The sequence below is a fragment of the Dioscorea cayenensis genome, chromosome 8 (genome assembly GCF_009730915.1).
Source record: "Dioscorea cayenensis subsp. rotundata cultivar TDr96_F1 chromosome 8, TDr96_F1_v2_PseudoChromosome.rev07_lg8_w22 25.fasta, whole genome shotgun sequence".
Taxonomy (NCBI): Eukaryota; Viridiplantae; Streptophyta; class Magnoliopsida; order Dioscoreales; family Dioscoreaceae; genus Dioscorea; species Dioscorea cayenensis.
Window position 1 is genome coordinate 11,887,681 of NC_052478.1, and position 20,487 is coordinate 11,908,167.

Sequence of the window (20,487 nt, forward strand, 5' to 3'; positions counted from 1 at the left end):
CTCAGCCATATCATCAAGGGCTAACCACGTTAGCACAACCCCCAATGCCACGCAGCTAAAGAACTGTTCTTCTTTTTCTTTTTCCCTACGCTTACCTAGTGCCCTTTTTCCCTTCCAGCCAAGTCAAAGAACTCTATTTTCAGGAATCAAATACTTTTTACTATCATATGCAAAGACTTTTAATTCAAAATACAATAGCAAAATTTTCTATTCAATTGAGAATCATTTATACCAAATAATTACAAAATAAAATAAATCACTTCAAGACTGCTTCAATATTGGTTTTGCCATCAGCAACAACATCATCAACTTTAGAAAAACTTAGCTTCAACATCTTCACCATCTTTACCATCTTCACCATCTTCAACATTGATAAATACAAACCTTTGAACAATTCAAAACAAGGATGAAATACTAAATATTAGGGCACCATAACCCCTTACACCTAATGAGACTGCAATACTAAATATTAAGGCATTACTTATGTCTTTATCAAGCAATAGCTTCTGCAAATGAGTAAATTCTTCTAATTATATTGAGACAATTTAATTTTTCTTTCTTTTTCCTAGCTTATTTAGGGTGTAAAAAAAAAGGTATATAAAGTAGAAAGGAGAGAGGAAGAACTAAAAGAAAAGGAACATACGTCTACCTCCTCATCCACATGGCCACCATTCCGACGATCTCCTACTTTATCGATTGACACCATGAAGGGAGGAAGATCAAGGTCAACATATTTGAGAAAGAAAGGAGAAAGAGAAAGAAAGAAGAAAAGAGGGGAAAAAAAAGTCTTTTAACTTGGGGGGATGTGTTGATGTGGTTAGCCCCTGATGACATGGAGGAACCATGTCAGATCGCCATTAACTACGTTGGCGACGGTGACCAGATTGAAAGGAACTTATAAGTTTAGGGGTCATTTGGCATTCCTGCAATTCCTGTTTTTTGTTTTCAATTTCATATTTTGGAAACAAAAATAAGAAAATATGTTTGCCATCTTGTTTTTATTTTCAAAAATTTTAGCAACAATCCTCATGTTTCCAAAAAAAAAAAAAATGCTTTTAACTATTTTGGAAACATTTTCATACATTTTCCTCCCACTATGAAACCTTTCCTTTTCTACTCCTGTCTCTCTCTATCTCTCCTTTTAATTTTTAATTTCTTTTATTTATATTTTTTATTATTTATTTATCTTTTATTTTTCAAAAAGTATCATATATTAAGAAAAATATTTATAAAAATTTATTATTTGGGCTTGATATTTTACAAATTAGTTTGTATAGTATAAAAAATCATAGTTTTAAAATGTATTTATGAAAATTATTGTTTTACCGTTGATTTTTATAAACTAGGATATAACACACACACACACACACACACACACACACACACACACATATATATATATATATATATGTATGTATATTTAAAAATCGGATTGGTCCAATTTGAATATATATATATATATATTAAATTTTTTAAGGCAAACACCAAAATATTTTTTAGTTTTAAATGGTACAATTTTTATGAGATATCTTTTATCCATATAATACCAATCTATGTTGTTAATTTTATTTAATAATAAAATCAAGTAAACTAATATTAAAAATAAATTTTTATAAAAAAATTTAAAAATATGAATTTGAAAAAAGAATGATAAAAGAAAGCTCAATAATAATTTTGTGCTAACCAAACCCATTTTTGTTTTCAATTTTTTTAAAATACACAACAATTTTAGTGTATTCAAACATGTTTTCGCTTTCAGAAAATTGATAATAAAACAAAAACAATGCAAAAACAAAACAAAAGTGAAACAAAACAAAAAAAAAATGAAAAAACAGAAATGATGCCAAACAACCCCTTAGTGACAAAAATAGAATTTTTTTTAATTTATTTTAGTGACCATAATAAGAACTAGTGGATATTTTAGTGATCAATTATGTAATATATATATATATATATATATCAATTAAACAATTGTGATATCATCTATAGATTCTACACTAGTTGCATATATATATATACAAAAACATAAACACCCAATATATATCTATATCTATGACCATCATCATATTATCATAAAAAATTTGAATCGTAAACACCCAATATATGCCAAGATATATACATATAACCATCATTATATTGACATGAAATATATGAACTGGAAGCATGCATAACTGTGGGCTCCTTTTTTCTCACCCGACCTTTAATTAGGATTAGACCGGATAAAAATAAATGGATCACAAATCAAATTTTAATTTTTATGACTTCAAGAGATCATGGGTTCATGACCTCCAGTAAAGGCAAGCCCTTAATGTTAATTACCTTAGACATTGTCACAGGAACCTCCGATTAAGAAATAAGTGTGAACAAGGAAATAAGTTGTGACAATCAATTTCATTCATTTCAATAAATATGACTTCATGGACTTTATTGAAAATACAAGGAATTTGAAATCATCTTGACTTATAAACTTGTGTCTTGGACGTTTTGCATTTTGGATTTGATTTGCATCTTGAGTTTGATTTGAATTTCAAGTTATGACTTCTCTATGTTGATGAACCATAAACTTGATTTTGACTTTCCATAAGCTTCGGCTTTTATGCTTGTGAAGCTCCCTTCGAGTCTTGAATTGTGAGACTCTTTGGGTCCCTATATGGATTTTCAAAGATTGACTTGTGAAACTCTTTGGGTCTTCGACTTTTGAAGTCTTGAGACTGTTGTATCAAATTGCCGATTTATATGGATTTTCAAATATTGACTTGTGAAACTCTTTGGGTCCTCGACTTTTGATGTCTTGAGACTGTTGTGTCCAATTGTAGATTTATATGGACTTTTCAAATATTGACTTGTGAAACTCTTTGGGTCTTTGACTTTTGATGTCTTGAGACTGTTGTGTCCAATTGTCGATTTATATAGTCTTCAAGTCTTGATTCTTTTCATATCTTCAATCTTGATTTGACTGATTTGGTTTTGTTTTTTATTTGTTAGATATATATATATATTATCACATGTCGCTGCATATGCATCATCATCATCATCACGTTATATGCCTCGTTGTTGTCTTGTATGTCTCATTACCGCCGCCACCTCGAGATGGTATTTTTATTGCCTTGGGATGGTATATATATATATATATAGGGATATTCATATATGTATATAAATCTATATTCATCATATTCATACCCATGTGCGTGGTGGGCCCCTTTTTTTATTTTTTAATTCTTCTTTAAACATGCACTTGAATATGCATGCATGCTTCTCATCATTTTTTTTTGTCATTTATTCATTTGCATGCGTGTCTGTCTCTTTCATGGTGGATCCATGCCTTTTGGATTTTTTTTATAATGCACATCATGAGCATGCATGCGGACTATAACAAGCTTCTCATTCTTTATTTATTTATTTATTTATTTATTTTTCTTTTATCTCATAACACACACTGGATGCTTCTATGTCATATATATATATTCACGTGAATATGCATACACTTCATTATATTTAATTTTCTTTATAAACAACATCATCACAACCTTTTTGACTCAAGCCTCTACTTGAATTTGCATACATGGCTACAATGAGAGTAACAACACCAGAACTTTTTCTTCTCCTCATCCTCTACATTGCATTAATTGTGGTCACCAAAAAAAAAAACAAAAACAAAAACTTTTAACAGCAGCACTTCCACAAGCTTTTACAAAAGACTTGAATTAAATAGAATCACATAGCTGAGGCATCAGAATTGTACATAGAGAGGGCCAACTAGCATACAACGCCTTGAATGAAAACCAGTGGGTGTATATAGAAAAGCAGTTAATAATATCCTTCATCTCCATCTCCAAACTCATAGTGCTAAAGTGCTTGACCCTGAATGTTTATTCTATTTTAACGGGATCATATGAAACAAACTTGTTCCTTAGTTTTCCAATATTTTTTACATCCTCAACAACCTTAATTATATCAATGGAGGCACATTATGCTTCATTCGTGGAGCCTTTTACTTTGATTGCTGTTCTTGGTCATTTGCATCCCCAGGACACGATCATCTCATTATTCTTTCTCTTAATTCCTATAAGACCTTGGCGGTTTGAGGCTCTACAAAAGCACTTGACCATGGATCCAAAATGAACCAATCTGTAATCATATATCAAACATTCTTCATTTTTGATGGAATGAGAAGTAAACACACTCACACGTGTTTCCCCATCAACTTGCCACTTCTCTAGTTTACAGTTGGGGCTTCCTGGCTTTATACTCTTCCGGGTACCAAGAGATTATTTCTTTTGCTTCTTCTTGTAATTGATTCATCCATCTCTTCATAATCTTCAATAGCTTGACAATATTTAGAGTGATACGAGATCAAACCAGTGAATTTAGAACTATTAGTCGAGAACGTAGGCAAGGAAGCATCCTGTTCATTAAGTTCTTTGAAACACTAGAGTCATACTAAGTCTCACCTACATCTTCATGACTCCCACATATTTAACGGTGGTGTTCTTCACATTCTCCGTGACATTTGCTCCTGCGGCCGCGAAGACATGCACATCATCATCCCATCGGCGCCGCTGTCGGCACCACGTTGCTTCGCCTCCTATACATATTCATTGACTTCTTTACGAATGATTTCTTGTGCCATTATGAAGAATTCACTCGTAAACACCACATCACTCTCATCATTGATTTCAATCGTTTGATGCTTATTAGACGGATTAGATTGATTTGTGCCGAGTAAGGATAAAGTGAGAGAATTCTCTAGATTATCGACTTGCAATGATAAAACCATGGATATTGGCAGCACCACCAAGAGATGGATCTTACATCCACCCGTCTTGTTGCTCGAATTGCTTAGCTCGGACCCGAGAGGATTTCATTACTATTCATCTGCTTTCCCGGCTTCACGTCTTCCCATCATCAACCTTAATGCCGACTCCAGCGGTGGTTCCCAATTAGAACCCATATCATGACCTATCAGCAGCTCCCTGGCCTCATCCATGCACGGGTCATTCTCTTAACCGGAACCCATCACAGCGGCACTGATTTGGTAGCAAAGGAGCTCTTGAGGCTTCTATCTTCTTCGAGAACTAGCATAGCCTTCTTCGTCAGTCCTTCACTTTTTTTGGCAGTGGCCATCACTGTCTCGTTCATTTGGATCTCATGAGATATGATGATCGGCTTCGTGTTGTATCTTGCCAAGAGAGTGCCTCCTGAGCAAGCTTCTCGAAGATATCGTTGATGAAGGGGTTCATGATGTCCATGCCCTTGCTGGAGATTTCGATGTTAGGGTGCACATGTTTGAGAACCTTAAAGATGCAATTATCGTAAGTTTCACTTCTCCTTTTTTACCATTGTCTTCTTTTCTCCAAATGCAGAATCCTTGGATGGGAGATGCTTCTTGGCCTTGGCTTTTTCTATACAATAGCTTTCTTGGCAATGGGCTTCTTCTCCTTTTCCTTCGCAAGCTTCTGAGTGACCGGCTTTAATATTTTCCCAACGGAGGCAGAGAAGAGGAAATTAATGGTAGCTACAGGGGCGGGCACCAATGATAGCAATGGCGGCGGCAATGGCCACAACGGTTAGAGTCTTCTTCTTCTTCTTCTTCTTCGTCTTCGTCTTCGTCTTCTTCTTCTTCTTCTTCTTTTTCTTCTTCTTCTTCTTCGCTTGCTGCTCTCTCTCCGATGGCGATTAATGTCTACATAACTCTCGGGCATTGGCAACGATGAGGGATGAGCGGGGATGGTGGCTTCAAAATTTTTCTCAACGGAGGCAGAGAGCCTTCCTCCTCCATCTCACAGAGACGCAGCAACAGCCGTGGTGATAGCGGCAGCCTTCCTTCTTTTATATATATGTATGTTTGGTAGAGAGGAAAAAAATGGAAGGAGCTCCTTCTTCTTCTTTCTTCTCTTCATTTCCTTTGCTGGACTCCCTTGGCATCCACCTTGGTCTTTTTCTCTGTCCCCCTCTTTTTAAAGCCTTCCAAGTCTCGTCGTGAAGCGTGGGCAGTTGTGTCGATCGTGGGCATCCACCTTGGTCTTTTTCTCCGTCCCCCTCTTTTTAATTAATGTTTTTAATTAATTTTTTATTATATTTTTATAATATATATTTTTTAATTATATTTACTTTTTATCATTTATTTATATATATGTATATTTTTTATATTATATATATTATATGATATTTATCTGATCTTGATTTGATTTATGTATATATTCTCTGATTTATTATCTTTTATCTGATGATTTTATCTTATTTTATTATTATTATTATTATTATTATTATTATTATTATTATTATTATTATTATTATTATTACTTATATTTATCAAATTCTTTTTTTTGATTTAATTTGATTTAATTTTACTATATGATGATTTGATCTTATTATATTTTGATTTTTTTAATCTGATTTGATATATATTTTATTTATTATATATATATATATATATTTGCCTCGTGATTTGTATTCATGGTTGATTTTGGGATTTAGATCACCTCGAGATCTGTGCCCTCAGCTGATCTTGGAATTTAGATATTTTAGATCGCCTCGAGATCTGTGCTCTTGGCTGATCTTGGAATTTGGGTATTTTTAGATTACCTCGAGATTTGTACTCTCAGCTGATCTGTGCTCCGACTAGGTCTGTATGATAAGGCTACATTGACAGTAGGAATACGAGCAGTTACCGATCGACTATCCTGGCAGATTGACTCCTCAACGCGCCTATAGAATGTTGTGTGGCCAGGGATAGTATGAGCTTGGGATCTCCAAGGCGACGTGTCTTTTCCGACCGGCCTACAGATATATACACGCCTTTCTCAACCGATCGGTGAACGGTCGTGGTAAGAGCATAGGAGTTCTCAGTCTCTCCGGAGCTGCTATACTTGTATTCTATGGTTCAGAGCGAGCCTCTTCATCTGGGACACATTATGGCTGAGTATTTGCAAAAAAGTGATGTAGGGACGGCACCAGAGCCATTATGCCAGAGTGGGAGTATTATTCTCAAAGTCGTACATTACTAGACTCATCATGGGAATGGGTTTATATGACGCGATCAGAGGGGCCAAGAAGATCATCGTTCCCTCTCATCTCGTCCTTGAGACTATGAGATTGATGGGTATGGTGCGCAGGTATGGACCGAGCACGTATGTGATGATCATGCCACCACTAGAGATAGCCGATGGTGAGGGTGATGAGGCAGAGAGATCTCAGCCTACTCCACTGCCACAGCAGTAGCAGATGGACAATGAGGCACCCCCTGTAGCACAGGAGCCATCTCCAGTGTGCATCTTTTCTCCATCTCGAGCCCATGATCGCTTTGAGAGGCTCGAGAGTGCTATAGGGGTACTATAGAGTGACTTGGTTGAGCTTCGCGCTACTCAGGCTGCGAACCACGCTGAGGTGATGGCGCATCTCGACATACTCTAGCAGATCCTTGAGCAGGACAGACCTCGCCATTTGTGATGAGACCACGAGCGTTATCACCATCTCCAGCAGCACCACCATTACTAGCAGCACCAGGATCACCACCGGCAGTAGTAGCAGCATTAGTACCAACAGAGGATGACACTGACGCTTGAGGAGTCTTTATTTTTTCTGTGTCTTTATGTTTTGTTATTTTATTTTAGTATTTCATTTTGGACTTGTATTACTCAGAAAGGTTCTACCTTCTGAGTTTATTTTACTGTTTTTCAGTTATATCGAGTTGTATTTTATTTTTCGTAGCTTTATAGACTCATTTTATTTTGTTTGTTGAGCTTTACTGAACACCCCTTGTGTATATGTGCAGATGGTCTTGTGAGTCTTGGAATTAAAAAATAGTCATTGGCACAATTATGTGGCATTCCATATGGTTGTGTGTGCTCCACAACCCATTGGAACTAAACTCTCAATAAAATTAGCTCCATCAAATACAACATTAAGAATTCAGGGGAGTATTGTTTCAATTGCCCATCTTTACACATATTTTGATTGTTTTAAATCTTTGTTGTGCTTGCATGAGTATATTGAGAGCAATGTACATCTTAAGTGTGGGAGGGAGTTCACATCACACACGTTTTATACTTATGCATTATATTTTCATGCTCATGTAGCCAATGGTGGTTCAACTTAGTTGCAACGGTTGTATTCTTAAGTTTAGGAGAATATTGAACATTGAATTCCATCATGCTCTAGTTTTCCTTTAATTTTAAGGAATTTTTGCCTAATTATTTCTTGTTGTACTACTCATTCATTAAACCTTTTGGAAACTCAAGTTCAACACTTAAGGGACTATTTTAGCATTGTTTTAGCTTAAGTTTCAAAAAAAAATGAATGAATGAAAATAAAAGAAAGAATAGTTTTGTTTGTGTATTGGGGGTGGAAATAACTACTACCTATGAAGTATGAAGCTACTCTCATAAGTCGGATACTAGTTATGTCTTAATGAGAGAAAGAGTTATCTAAAAGGATGAGTAAAAGCTGCTACCCTGGTAGAAAAAGTTACCACCTCGAAAGTGTGGAAGCCACCTTGGCGGCCGCCTAGGAAAGGGCTACCTTAGAGGATGTGTGAAGCTACTACCTTCTCTTTTTGTTTTTAAATAAGTCCTCTTTGATAAGAACTTTGAGGAGTACATGTTAGCTTGATTTGAGTAAGTTTACACACACTTACACAATATCGGGTTGGTTGTCCTTTTGGATTTAAGTTTTTAGCTAGAGCAATGACCTCTCTTATTTAATGTTTAGTTTTTCCTTGCTTCTAGAATGCCACTTTTTCCTACTTTTGGTGAACCTAAGACCGAGCATTTTCAATTTTTCCTCTTAGATGCTTTAATGTTTTATTTTTGCTTGAGGACAAGCAAAAGCTTAAGTGTGGGGGAGTTTGATAAGTACTTGTGTATAAGTATTACTAAGTATATTTTTCTTACATTGAGCATCACTTTTATCAGATTTTATGTCTCATTCGTGTGTATTTTCATTCTTTTGTGCATTTAGAGTTGCGGAGAAATGTTTGGAAGAAAGGAAGCAAAAATACATCATGGACGCAATTGTTGAGGAAACTCTTGGACCAAACAAGGATCAAGGCACAAGTTGTGCTCATAGACATATGGGTGTCTGTCAACCTCCAAAATGTTCAAGTGAATACACAAAGTGGAGGGGAACAAAGACAGTCACACTCATTTGTTTCAACTAGTGTAATATTGTCAAGAGCTTCGTCATATGTTTGAAAGCAAGAGGTGACATGATCTACCGAATGGATGTGTGCCCAATAATGCGGCCTTGATGAAAATATTGAAGTCGGGAGTACTGAAGCAGTTACTGTTCACAGCGCGCAGGAAAATTGAAGCCTGGAAATCCACAAGCCCATGTGAAATTTTTACGGGGGCGTGTGGATGCCCCATTTCAGCCCTTTAAATACCGCTTTGAGAGTTTAATTTGGGGATCTTCTTCCTATCTTTTGTCTATCTTTTAGGGAGAGCACGGTTAGGGTTTAGAGAGGTTTTTGCTAGGATTTTGGAGCGTTCCTATGGCATTCGACATTGATTTCCTTCGGAGAAGAGTTATTGAGGGAGCTTCCTACGGCTTGGATTCGGCAGGGTGTGCCCTAGGCTTGATGAAGGAGTCTTTGGAGAAGATGAGGAGGCTCTTGAAGACTATCGACGTAGATGACAAGGGGGTTATCTCTATGGATTGCTTGCACTTATTTTTGATTTTATCATGGATTTTGTATTGCTCCCTTGAGAGCTAAACTAAACCCCTAGTTGGTGCTTGGACTTGTAAACCTTGGGATGAGTTTGTTTCATTGACTTCTATTATGTTTCCTTTAATTGATGTTTTAATTGAGTTTCAATCTTGTGTATTTATTGATTTGATTTTCCCTTAGAGTGACACTAGGGTTGAGAATCTATTTAGATAATCCTTTTGAATGGGTGACACTTCATCAGGATTAGACTTAGCAAGTGATGAGTGCATTTCATATATACATTTCCATACCCTTTTCATGTATTTATCATATCTTGAAGCATTTATTTATATTGATTTGGTGCTACTTTGTGTATTATAGTGTATTTGTGCAAGAAAACAATTCCATGTGCAAAATAGCAGGATTCGGCGTAATTACAGTGCAAAAAGATGAGAATCTATAGTGTTCTCAAGCCTGACTCGGTCTTGACATGACGTGCATATTCCATTGATTATTCTAGGCAATTTGTGAAGATGAGCACTGTAGCAAAATTACTGTAGTTGAGTAATGTAGCATTTTACTGTAATAAATCACTATAGTACAAGTCTGGAGAAGGGGAACAGTTTGTGTGCTCCTAGCACGATCGTGTCAAGCCTAACACCCTCGTGTCGCATGGTGTGTCAAGCCCGAAAATCTACATTTTAGTGATTATGCTTTTTAGTGATTTTTGGGGGGATTGACACCCCCGTGTTCACGGCGTGTAGTGCCTGGAATCCACATTTTAAGTAAGATCTAGGGCATTTTTGGGGCATTCTTCTCTCCATCTTTTCTCCTTCTTCTTGGGGGCGGCTGCCACGGTCTTCCCCTCCACATTTCGGGGCAAGACTGAACTTTGGTGCTAAAGCACGAGTAATGGAGGCACAAGATAAGTGGGGCTAGTAATGGAGCTCAACATCGGAGGCGATCTTGAAGAGAAGGGAGTCTTATCGTTTTTATTTAGATCTATAGTTGTTTTATTCATGTTGTACCCATCCCTCAAGGGCTAACCGTCCATGGTGCTCTGGGATGTTGAACTTTGATGCATTGTGTGTTTTGAATACTTTCTTCAAATGATCTACGGAGTTCTTTTGGTTTCTTGTGTTTAATGATGTGTTTGCATAACTTGATGTGTTTGATGTGCACAGATGCTTTGGTAAAACTTGGTCTATGGATGACCATAGTTGTGATTACTTTTTATTATTGCAAAACTTGATGTGTTTGAGATGCACAGTTACCCTAGTAGAACTTGGTGTATTTGAGAACCATAGATGAAACATTGCTTTTGAGCAGACGCAAGAACCATAGAATGTACCTGGTAGACATTAAAGGTCAGTCAGCATTCGATAGCTCATAGGAATCATCCCGGGGCATTGCTCTCTTGCTGTTAAAATACTCGATCCTAATCTACCTGATAATTCCTCCTGCTCTATCTCTGCGTCTCTGACCTAGTTTAGTTCAGCCCTTACCTGTTATCCTTCCTTCCTTAAAATCTAGTTACTAACCATTATTTACCGGTTAGAGACTAGAAGATTAATTTGTATTTTGAGTCCAACCCCTGTGGTTCGACAACCCTACCCCTCATGGGGTACCACTTTACTACTTATGTGCGACCCGTGCACTTGCGGAGAACACATCAAGTTTTTGTCGCCTTTGCCATGGACTGGCAACTCTTAGGAACATTAGGATTCTAGTAATCTAGCCATTTATCTTTTTCTGTATATATTACTTTCTATTTTGTTTTTGTTTTATTACTCAATTCTTTTATTCATCACTTATTTCAGGAAGGTCGAATAATGGACAATTTGCGTGCAACCTTAGAGGATCCAGACTGGTTTCAACAATTCCTTGAAATTCCTGTATTTTATGAGGCACCTCCACAGTGTCAAAATACAATGAGTTTGTGTGATGGGATATCATTTAAGGACTTGGAAGATCCAAAGGTGTTTCAAAAAGTCCTAAAAAATCCTGCATTATATGGGGCACTTCATCAGAGGTATGTCACACCCAGTGAAGAAGATGGGCTATCACAATGGGAATTAGAAGATCGGTATTAGGCTCAAAAATTTTCTACAACTCTTCCATCCTATGATGCACCTCCACTCATTAATCCTGATTCATTGATTCCATCTGAAAATTCTATCATAGACAGCTGGAAATATTTGAGACAGGAGGATGATTTGAATCAAGATGAAGCTTCGATTCTGGATGAGACATGGGACATGGAAGGATATGAGAGCTACAGAGTTTATATACAAAAATCAATAGAAGCCCTTCATGCGCCATATGATCATCGTGAGATTGATATACCACAGGTGGAGGAACAAGCCCTTTCAAATGATCCCATTCTGGTTGAAACTCAGGACGTACAAGGAAGTAAATGGTACAACGACTATATTCAAAATTTGATGAAGGAACTTTACACACCATATGAGTCTCATGAGACTATAATTGATTCTGATTAATTGAGTTGGAGCAAACATCATGAGATTGATGTCCCACAGGTGGAGGAACAGATGCTTGTAGAGAAGAGACCTCCCTTGGATGAAGAGCATCAAGAGTTGATGACATCTATTTTGGAGCATACACTACCAACCATTGTATCCGGGGAACATTGAGAGAAGAAAAAAATTGATAAGGTCGAAGAAACATACTTAATTGACTTTGAACAAGTTTCCTCTTTTGACATGGGTGAATGGGAATACAGGAAGAAAGTGCTTCAAGGAATTAATTTAAGTCTTGAAAAGAGGTTGAAGCAATATTTACACCTTCCTTCTAAGAAATTGAACAACTCATGTCCCGGGTTGTTCCCTTGTAGGCCTAAGTGTCAATTGATGAAACATTTATCATTAAAGAGGGCTCTAGTGATGAGGCATAAGGAGGTTGATTGTGGAAGAATGAGAAATATGAAGGCAACCCCTTTTGCCTTGGTTCATATTTTGGAGTTTGACCAAGTTGTTCTCAAGGAATTCACCGGCAAGCTTACACATTTCTCATTCTTTGGAATCAACTTTGCGAACTATAGCCGGAGGGAACATTTTTTTTTCAAGATGAAAAAATAGATGAAGAAGCAAACTCCAAGGCTTTTAAACAAAATACTTCTTGTATGCTTAATGAAGTCATATTTGGCAAGAAGAAGATGTTGGGAATTCAAGAATTTGTGGGTAAGAAAAAGGAGCCATACACTGACCACATGTGCATGTACAGATCTTGGATAATTCCCAACCCAAATTGTTCCCTTGGAGACCTAAATCAAGTTGGTCGAAGCTCTTTACTTGTACCCCTCCACATTAAGTAAGTTTGTGCTTTAATGGAAGTAGCTATGCAACTTGTAGCTGGGAAGAGCACACTCTCTTCAAGCCTCCATAAGGTAAGTAATAAGGTATGTCAAGCTAGTGATGTTAAACAAGCGCTTCTTGGGAGGCAACCCAAGCTTTAGTTATTTTATTTTCTCTTGTTTTTCTAGTTTAGTTTAGTTTCTTTCTTTTAATCTTGAATAAATTGGTGGTACTCTTTATTTCATTCTTACTTGATTCTCAGTATTTTTCTGATTCAGTGGTCGTGTCAGCTTTATTTTGCTTTATCCCAACTACTATAGTGTTCATAGGGGGGGAAAGTCATTGTCTTGAAAATTTTCAGGTACGACACGGGCAGAACACGCCCCTGCTCATGCCACTGAACTTTATTGTTTTCAATTTTCTGGACTATTCCAGGATGGACATGGGTTGGACACGAGCTTGTTAGGGAGAGCTGCACACTTTTTATTCACCTTACACGATCGTGTCCTATCTATTTTAAATTTTCATCATTCTCCTGAAATTTTTTAGTGGGGCAAACACACTCTGGAACAAGATCGTGTTTATCCTGATTTCTTGCATTTGTGGATTAATTTCTCTTATTTTAATGCAGTATATCATACTGGGGTTGAGGGCTATATCAACGATTCTTGAGCATCACCAATCCTTCTTTTAGTAGTGCTCTTTTTTATTTCTTATTTTCTTTTTCTTGAGCTTCACTTGTCCTTTTTTTACTTGTAGGATGTGAGCCATGTGGAAGCAAGGAACATAAATGTTGAGAGCGGCTACATCACTCTCCGTGTTCAGGAAAGCCACTAAAATTTCTCCCCAATTTTATTTGTTCTTGATTTATTTCTTCATGCATATATTTGTACATTGAGGACAATATACGGTTTAAGTGTGAGGGTGGGTTTTACTATTGTATTCATTGTGATGAGGCATGACTTAGGACGATCTATGATCTTATTTTGTGGAATTTCTAAGTGTAAGGGGACACTAGTTTTTTAGTGTATTTGTATTGAGCTTAATTGTTAGCTTCACTCTTATCTTAGAAACCTCTTATTTTTCTCACCTTAACCTAATTGTGGAGCCACTTGTATTTAGGAGAGAACTTTAGCTCAATGACATGGTTTCTTGTTTTAAAAAAAAATACCTAGGAAAGTCGGTTTCCTTGTGGGATGCCTTACCGGTTCTTTGTAAATACTTTGTAAAAAGATGGTAGAAAGAGCTATCACCTTAGATGTGTGAAATTCATTCTTGAGTAGTCGAATTTTGGCCATTGCAAGTGTACATTTGATGACCTACCGAGAGAAAGGGCTACGTCTAGGGTGTATGAAGCTACTACCCATTTAATATAGTTGAAATAAAGTCATTGTTAGCTAAGTTGATCGAACATTTTATGGGGCACATAAATTAGGGTAATCACACACACACACATACACACACACACACACACACACACACACACACACACTTGGGGAGTACAAGGTGAAAGTGAAACTTATCATTTTTTATCAGCTGAACACACATTAACAACTAGTTTCCTATTCCACTTTTGAAATTCCAATATTACTGAGATCAGAGGTCATGCACTCATCTTCTTTCTTGTGTGTTTACGTGTTTTGCTCGAGGATAAGCAAATGTTCAAGTATGGGTATTTGATGAGTGCATTTCATATATACATTTCCATACTTTTTTCATGTATTTATCGTGTCTTCAAGCGTTTATTTATTGTGATTCGGTGCTACTTTAGGTATTATAGTGTATTTGTGCAGGAAAACAAGTCCGTGTGCAAAAGAGCAAGATTTGGCACAATTACAGTGCAAAAAGATGAGAATTGACAAGATCCCCTTGCGTATATCCCGCAAGTACACGGGTTTGTCGAAGTAATAATCCCGGATGAGCGGGTATCGAATCCACAGGGAATAGGGAATAAAAATACTTAATTCGCTTCTTAGCTATGTGAAAGATCAATGATGGTAAGTATGACAATGATTCAATTCTCAACAATAAAAACAATAAGTAAGAGAGCAAAAGTAAAGAAGGGGGTAAGGCAATCGATAAAGATGGGGTACCCGGATAATGCTCTGCCTAGGATTATTGTTTCAAGTGCAAGAACCCTCTATTATGCTTCCTAATCAATGCAATGGTGAGTCGTGGAAATCCTTAATTACATAGTCCCAAATCTAAGGTCAACTATGCATAACTCTATACATGTCCCGGAGGAGAAATTAGATAACCTCTCAACCTCGCACTCGCATAGAGTTGCAATGAGCTCTAGGGATTCCAAGTGATAAATCTCTTCCTAATTATAGACCTAACCCTTGGTCCAGGTGGAAGGTCCCTAACCACGATTAAGCCCTAGATACTAAGATCACCTCAACGCTTCACTCCGTTGCACGCACAACTAAGCCCCAGCGGAAGTTTATCCCTTAGACCATTCACTCTATTATGGCCGCAAAGAACTCGAGGAACGGAGGTAGAATCTATCACGTCAGAGGGGAAAGGGGATGCTCCTGTACCTCTCGACTCACCCTCTCAACCCTCTCCAACCTAGCTTTGTCTAACGCTCGTGGTGTGTCACTCACTCACAAGGTTACCAACGAGAACTCTCAACCCTAGTTTCACTCTAGGGGAAATGTTCATACAATCAAGCATTCAAGGTTGGAACTCACAATAAACATCAATTAATTGAAAGCATAATATTGAGATTTAATGAAACGAATACATCCTAGGGTTCACAAATACCCAAGTACCCACTAGGGGTTTAGCTCTCCATGGAGCTAAGTACAATCAAAGAAATAGAATGTAAAAGTAATGAATCCATAAAGAAACCCCCTTGATAGTCGTGTCGATGGTCTTGTGGAAAGTCCTCTACTCGTCGTCCAAGGATTCCCTCGTCCGGTATAGGATACGCCTCCACGGAAGCTCTCCTACCAACCTTCTTCCTAAGGAATGATGATATCGGAGCCGTAGAACCTCCCCAAAACCTTGGCCAATACCCCTCAAAACCCTAGCCGAAGCCCTCTCTCAAGTTGGGGAAAAGATGGAGAAAAGAATACTAAAATCGGGGCTGATTCGGCTTTAAATAGGGCTGGAATCGGGCGACTACACGAGCGTGGATGCTTCACGCGCCCGTGCGGAATTTCCACACGGGCGTGGATAATTTCCACACGCCCGTGTGGATTCTCTGAACTTCTGTTTTCTCGGACGGCTGTGAACAGTGCTGTTACAGTACTTGCTACCGTGTTGCTACAGTGCTCTTCTACAATGTCCGCCCTAAATAGCTTCCCGAATCCATACTTTCATCGGAGTAACGCAAACGGGCACACATTCATGTCTTGGATCATTTGCTTCTTCAATGATAGGCAAGTTGGTGGAGCTCTTCTTCTATGTGCATAAGTCGAAATGCTCGAGTGTGACTGCCTTTGTGCCCCTCCAAATGGATGTGCCAACTAGAATACGAGGAGGTTGGCACACACACTCTAGCATCTCACACCTGACCTATGTCTTCGCGTTTGAACCTTAGCAAGATTTCCTCCAAAATCAGTGCATTGTGCTCCACATTGGCTTCTTTCCTTCATACTCGACCTCACAACCCTACCTGCATAAAAGTAACATAAAAACACACATATTAGTGTAAAAACCCGAGAAAAGTAATGCTCAACATAAGGAATGAACACTTCACATTCATATCGCACAAGCACTTATCAAGAATCTATAGTGCTCTCAGGCTTGACACGGTCTCGACATGACCGTGTGTATTCCACTGATTATTCCAGGCGATTTTTGAAGATGAGTACTATAGCAAAATCACTGTAACTGAGTACTGTAGTATTTTACTATAACAAATCACTGTAGAACAAGTCTGGAGAAGGGACACGGTTTGTGTGCTCCTAACACGATCGTGTCAAGCCTGACATCCTTGTGTTGCATGGTATGTCAGGCTTGAAAATCTGCTTTTCGGTGATTCTGCTTTTCAGTGATTTTTGGGGGGATTGACACCCTCATGTCCACGGCGTGTCGTGCCTGGAAACCACATTTTAAGTAAGATCTTGGGCATGTTTGGGGCATTCTGCCATCCATCTTTTCTCCTTCTTCTTGGGGGTGGCTGCCACAGTCTTCCCCTCCACATTTCTGGGGCGGACTGAACTTTAGCGCGAGTAGTGGAGGCACAAGAGAAGTGGGGCTAGCAATGGAGCTCAACATCGGAGGTGATCTTGAAGAGAAGGGAGTCTTATCGTTTTCATTTAGATCTATAGTTGTTTTATTCATGTTGTACCCATCCCTCAAGGGCTAACCGTCCATGGTGCTCTGAGATGTTGAACTTTGATGCATTGTGTGTTTTGAATACTTTCTTCAAATGATCTACGGAGTTCTTTTGGTTTCTTGTGTTTAATGATGTGCTTGCATAACTTGATCTGTTTGATGTGCACAGATGCTTTGGTAAAACTTGGTGTATGGATGACCATAGTTGTGATTGCTTATTATTGTTGCAAAACTTGATGTGTTTGAGATGCACAGTTACCCTAGCAGACCTTAGTGTATTTGAGAACCATAGATGCAACTTGCTTTTGAGCACATGCAAGAACCATAGAATGTACCTGGTAGACATTAGAGGTCAGTCGGCATCTGATAGCCTATAGGAATCATCCTGAGGCATTGCTTTCTTGCTGTTGAAATACTAGATCCTAATCTACTTGATAATTCCTCCTGCTCTATCTCCACATCTCTCAACTAGTTTAGTTTTAGCCCTTACCCGTCATCCTTCTTTCCTTTAAAATCTAGTTACTAACCATTATTTACCGGCTAGTGATTAGAAGATCAATTAGTACTTTGAGTCTAGTTCCTCTGGTTCGACAACCCTACCCCTCACGGGGTACCACTTTACTACTTGTGTTTGTCCCGTGCACTTGTAGAGAACACATCAGCAAGATTGAAGAGGGTTGAGTGGATGAGTTGAGTGGTAGCATAATGTCTCCTTTCCCCTCCGACGTGATTTATCCTACCGCCACATTCCATGAGTTCTTTTCAATCATGATAGAGTGAAGTGCTAAGAGACAAACTCCACTAGAGCTTAGTTGCGCGAGCAACAGAGTAAAGTATTGAGTAATCCTTATTGTTGGGGCTTAATTGTGATTAGGGGTCTTTCTCCTGAACCAAAAGGTTAGATCTAAACTAGGGAATAGCGTTTATCACTTGGAGTCCCTAGAGCCTAAAACAGTCCCACCAGTGTGTGGAGTTGAGAGTATCCCTTTCCGTTGGGGTATAGTGCAGCGGGCTAGTCACGATTGACCTTAGGTTTGGGACCGTGTGAGTTTGGATTTCCACGACTCATTAGACTTCAATTAGGAGGCATAATATTAGTCTTGCACTTGAAATAATAGTCCTAGGGTGAGTATTGTCCGAGTTCCCCATTTTACTATTGATTATCTTCCCTGATTACTCTTGCTTGTTCTCTTTTCTCTTTTACTTTTCTTTACACTAATATCTTAAATCAAATCATAAATTCTTTTTCACTCTACCTAAATAGTAGTACTTCTTGTTTCCGAGACTTTATTCCCTGTGGATTCGATTACCCACTCACCAGAGTATTTTATTACTTCGACGACCCATGCACTTGCGGTACACACACGCAAGGGATTTGCCAAGTTTTTGGTGTCGTTGCCAGGGAATAGGCATTTTGGAAGTATTTGCACTTTGCTATTTTAGCTATTCATCACTTGTTCTATTTCACACTTTTTATTCTTCCATCATTTTGATTTGCTTTTTCTTCTTTAATTACAGCTCCACGTTATGAACCGAGGCAACCCTTCTACATTAGTTGAAGGTGATCTGGAAATTGAAAGAAGGATTCATAAATGGGGAAAGGAACCTGTATAAGAAAATTTAAATCAAGCTGAGATAGAAGTTAAAGGGTCTGATAATATAGCTGAACAACATGAGCAACAGAGGACACTCTCAGATTATGCAAGACCCGTAGTTCTTGGTACACAGTCTAGTATTGTGAGGCCACTGATCACTGCTCAGAATTTTGAGCTCAAGCCAGAATTCATCCAAATGTTACAGTAGTCAGCACAGTTTAATGGTTTGGCGGATGAGGACCCAAACAACCACATTGAAAACTTTCTGAAGTGTGTGACGTGCTCAAGATTAACGGAGTAATGGATAATGCTATCAAATTGAGGGCCTTCCCATTTTCCTTGTAAGGGAGAGGGAAGTGTGCGACGTGCATCGATCACTACTTAGGAGGAGATGGTGGAAGCTTTCCTAGCTCGATATTTTCCTCTTGGAAAATTTGTGAAGCTCAGAAATGAAATATCCTCTTTTGTGCAGGTGGAATTGGAGTCTCTTTTTGAGACATGGGATAGGTTCGAGGATCTTCTCCGGAAATGTCCTCAACATGGGTTCCCTGAGTGGATGATCATCTATACTTTCTACAATGGGTTGAACCCAAGCACGAAGCAATTTCTTGATGTTGCAACAGGAGGTACCTTAGGCAGTAAAACTCCAGAAGAAGCCCGATAGTTCATTGAAGAAATGGCTATGAACAGTTATCAGTGGAATACACGGGACAAGAAGAAGGTAGTAGGACTTTATGATATTAATGTAATGACATCATTGGCAGCCCAGTTTGAGTCATTGAGTAAGAAGTTAGACCCTTTAACTTCTCCTAGAGTGGCAGTAATGATGAGTTTCACTGGGTGTGGGGGTGGGCATGCTTCATCTAATTGTCTAATTGCTATTGGTGGTACAACTTCAGTGGAACATGTGGATTTTATAGGGAACGCAATGAAAGGTTAAGGAAATCCATGTAGCAATACCTACAATACATGTAGAGGAATCACCCAAACCTTTCTTGGGGCAATCAGGGGCAACAGAAGACTACTGCACCACCAGGTTTCTAACAATAAGCCCCAAATGTGGAGAACAGAGTTTCAGGGTTGGAAAATTGGATGACTAATTTGGAGAAGCCGTTAACCAAGTTCATTCAATCTTCAGACACAAGATTTCGGTCGGTTGAAGCCACACTTCACAACCACACCGCATCCTTGCATAATTTGGAGAATAAAGTTGGTCAAATCGGAAAGTCACTTTCAGAAAGACCACAAGGGAGTTTACCTAGCAACACGGAGACAAATCCAAAAGAATAGTTGAAGGCGATTACTTTGAGGGGTGGTCGTGAAGTTGAGAGTAAGTTCCCTACTGAAAAGATGATGGTTGAGTCACCCAAAGAAGTGGATGTTGAGGATGGAGCTAAAGAGAAGGAGGTGGCACCCGCACCTTATAAGCCAAGAATTTTTTATCCTTCAAGACTGAAAAATGACCAAAATGATGAGCAATACAATAAATTCCTAGGTCTATTCAAGAAGTTGCACATCAATATCCCATTTGTGGAGGCGTTGTCTCAAATACCTCACTATGCAAAGTTCCTTAAAAACCTCTTGATTAATAGGAGGAAGATAGAGGCGAGTACATTTGAGATCTTAGATGCTTCATGCTCAGCGG

The 20,487-nt window shown here is 38.3% G+C and overlaps 1 non-coding gene across 1 annotated transcript; it reads right to left on the reverse strand.

The window, feature by feature from the left end:
* Positions 1-19,281: 19,281 nt before the first annotated feature.
* Positions 19,282-19,388, reverse strand: LOC120268034. Its single transcript, XR_005538704.1, has one exon. It is a non-coding gene; the product is annotated as a small nucleolar RNA R71 (small nucleolar RNA).
* Positions 19,389-20,487: the final 1,099 nt, after the last annotated feature.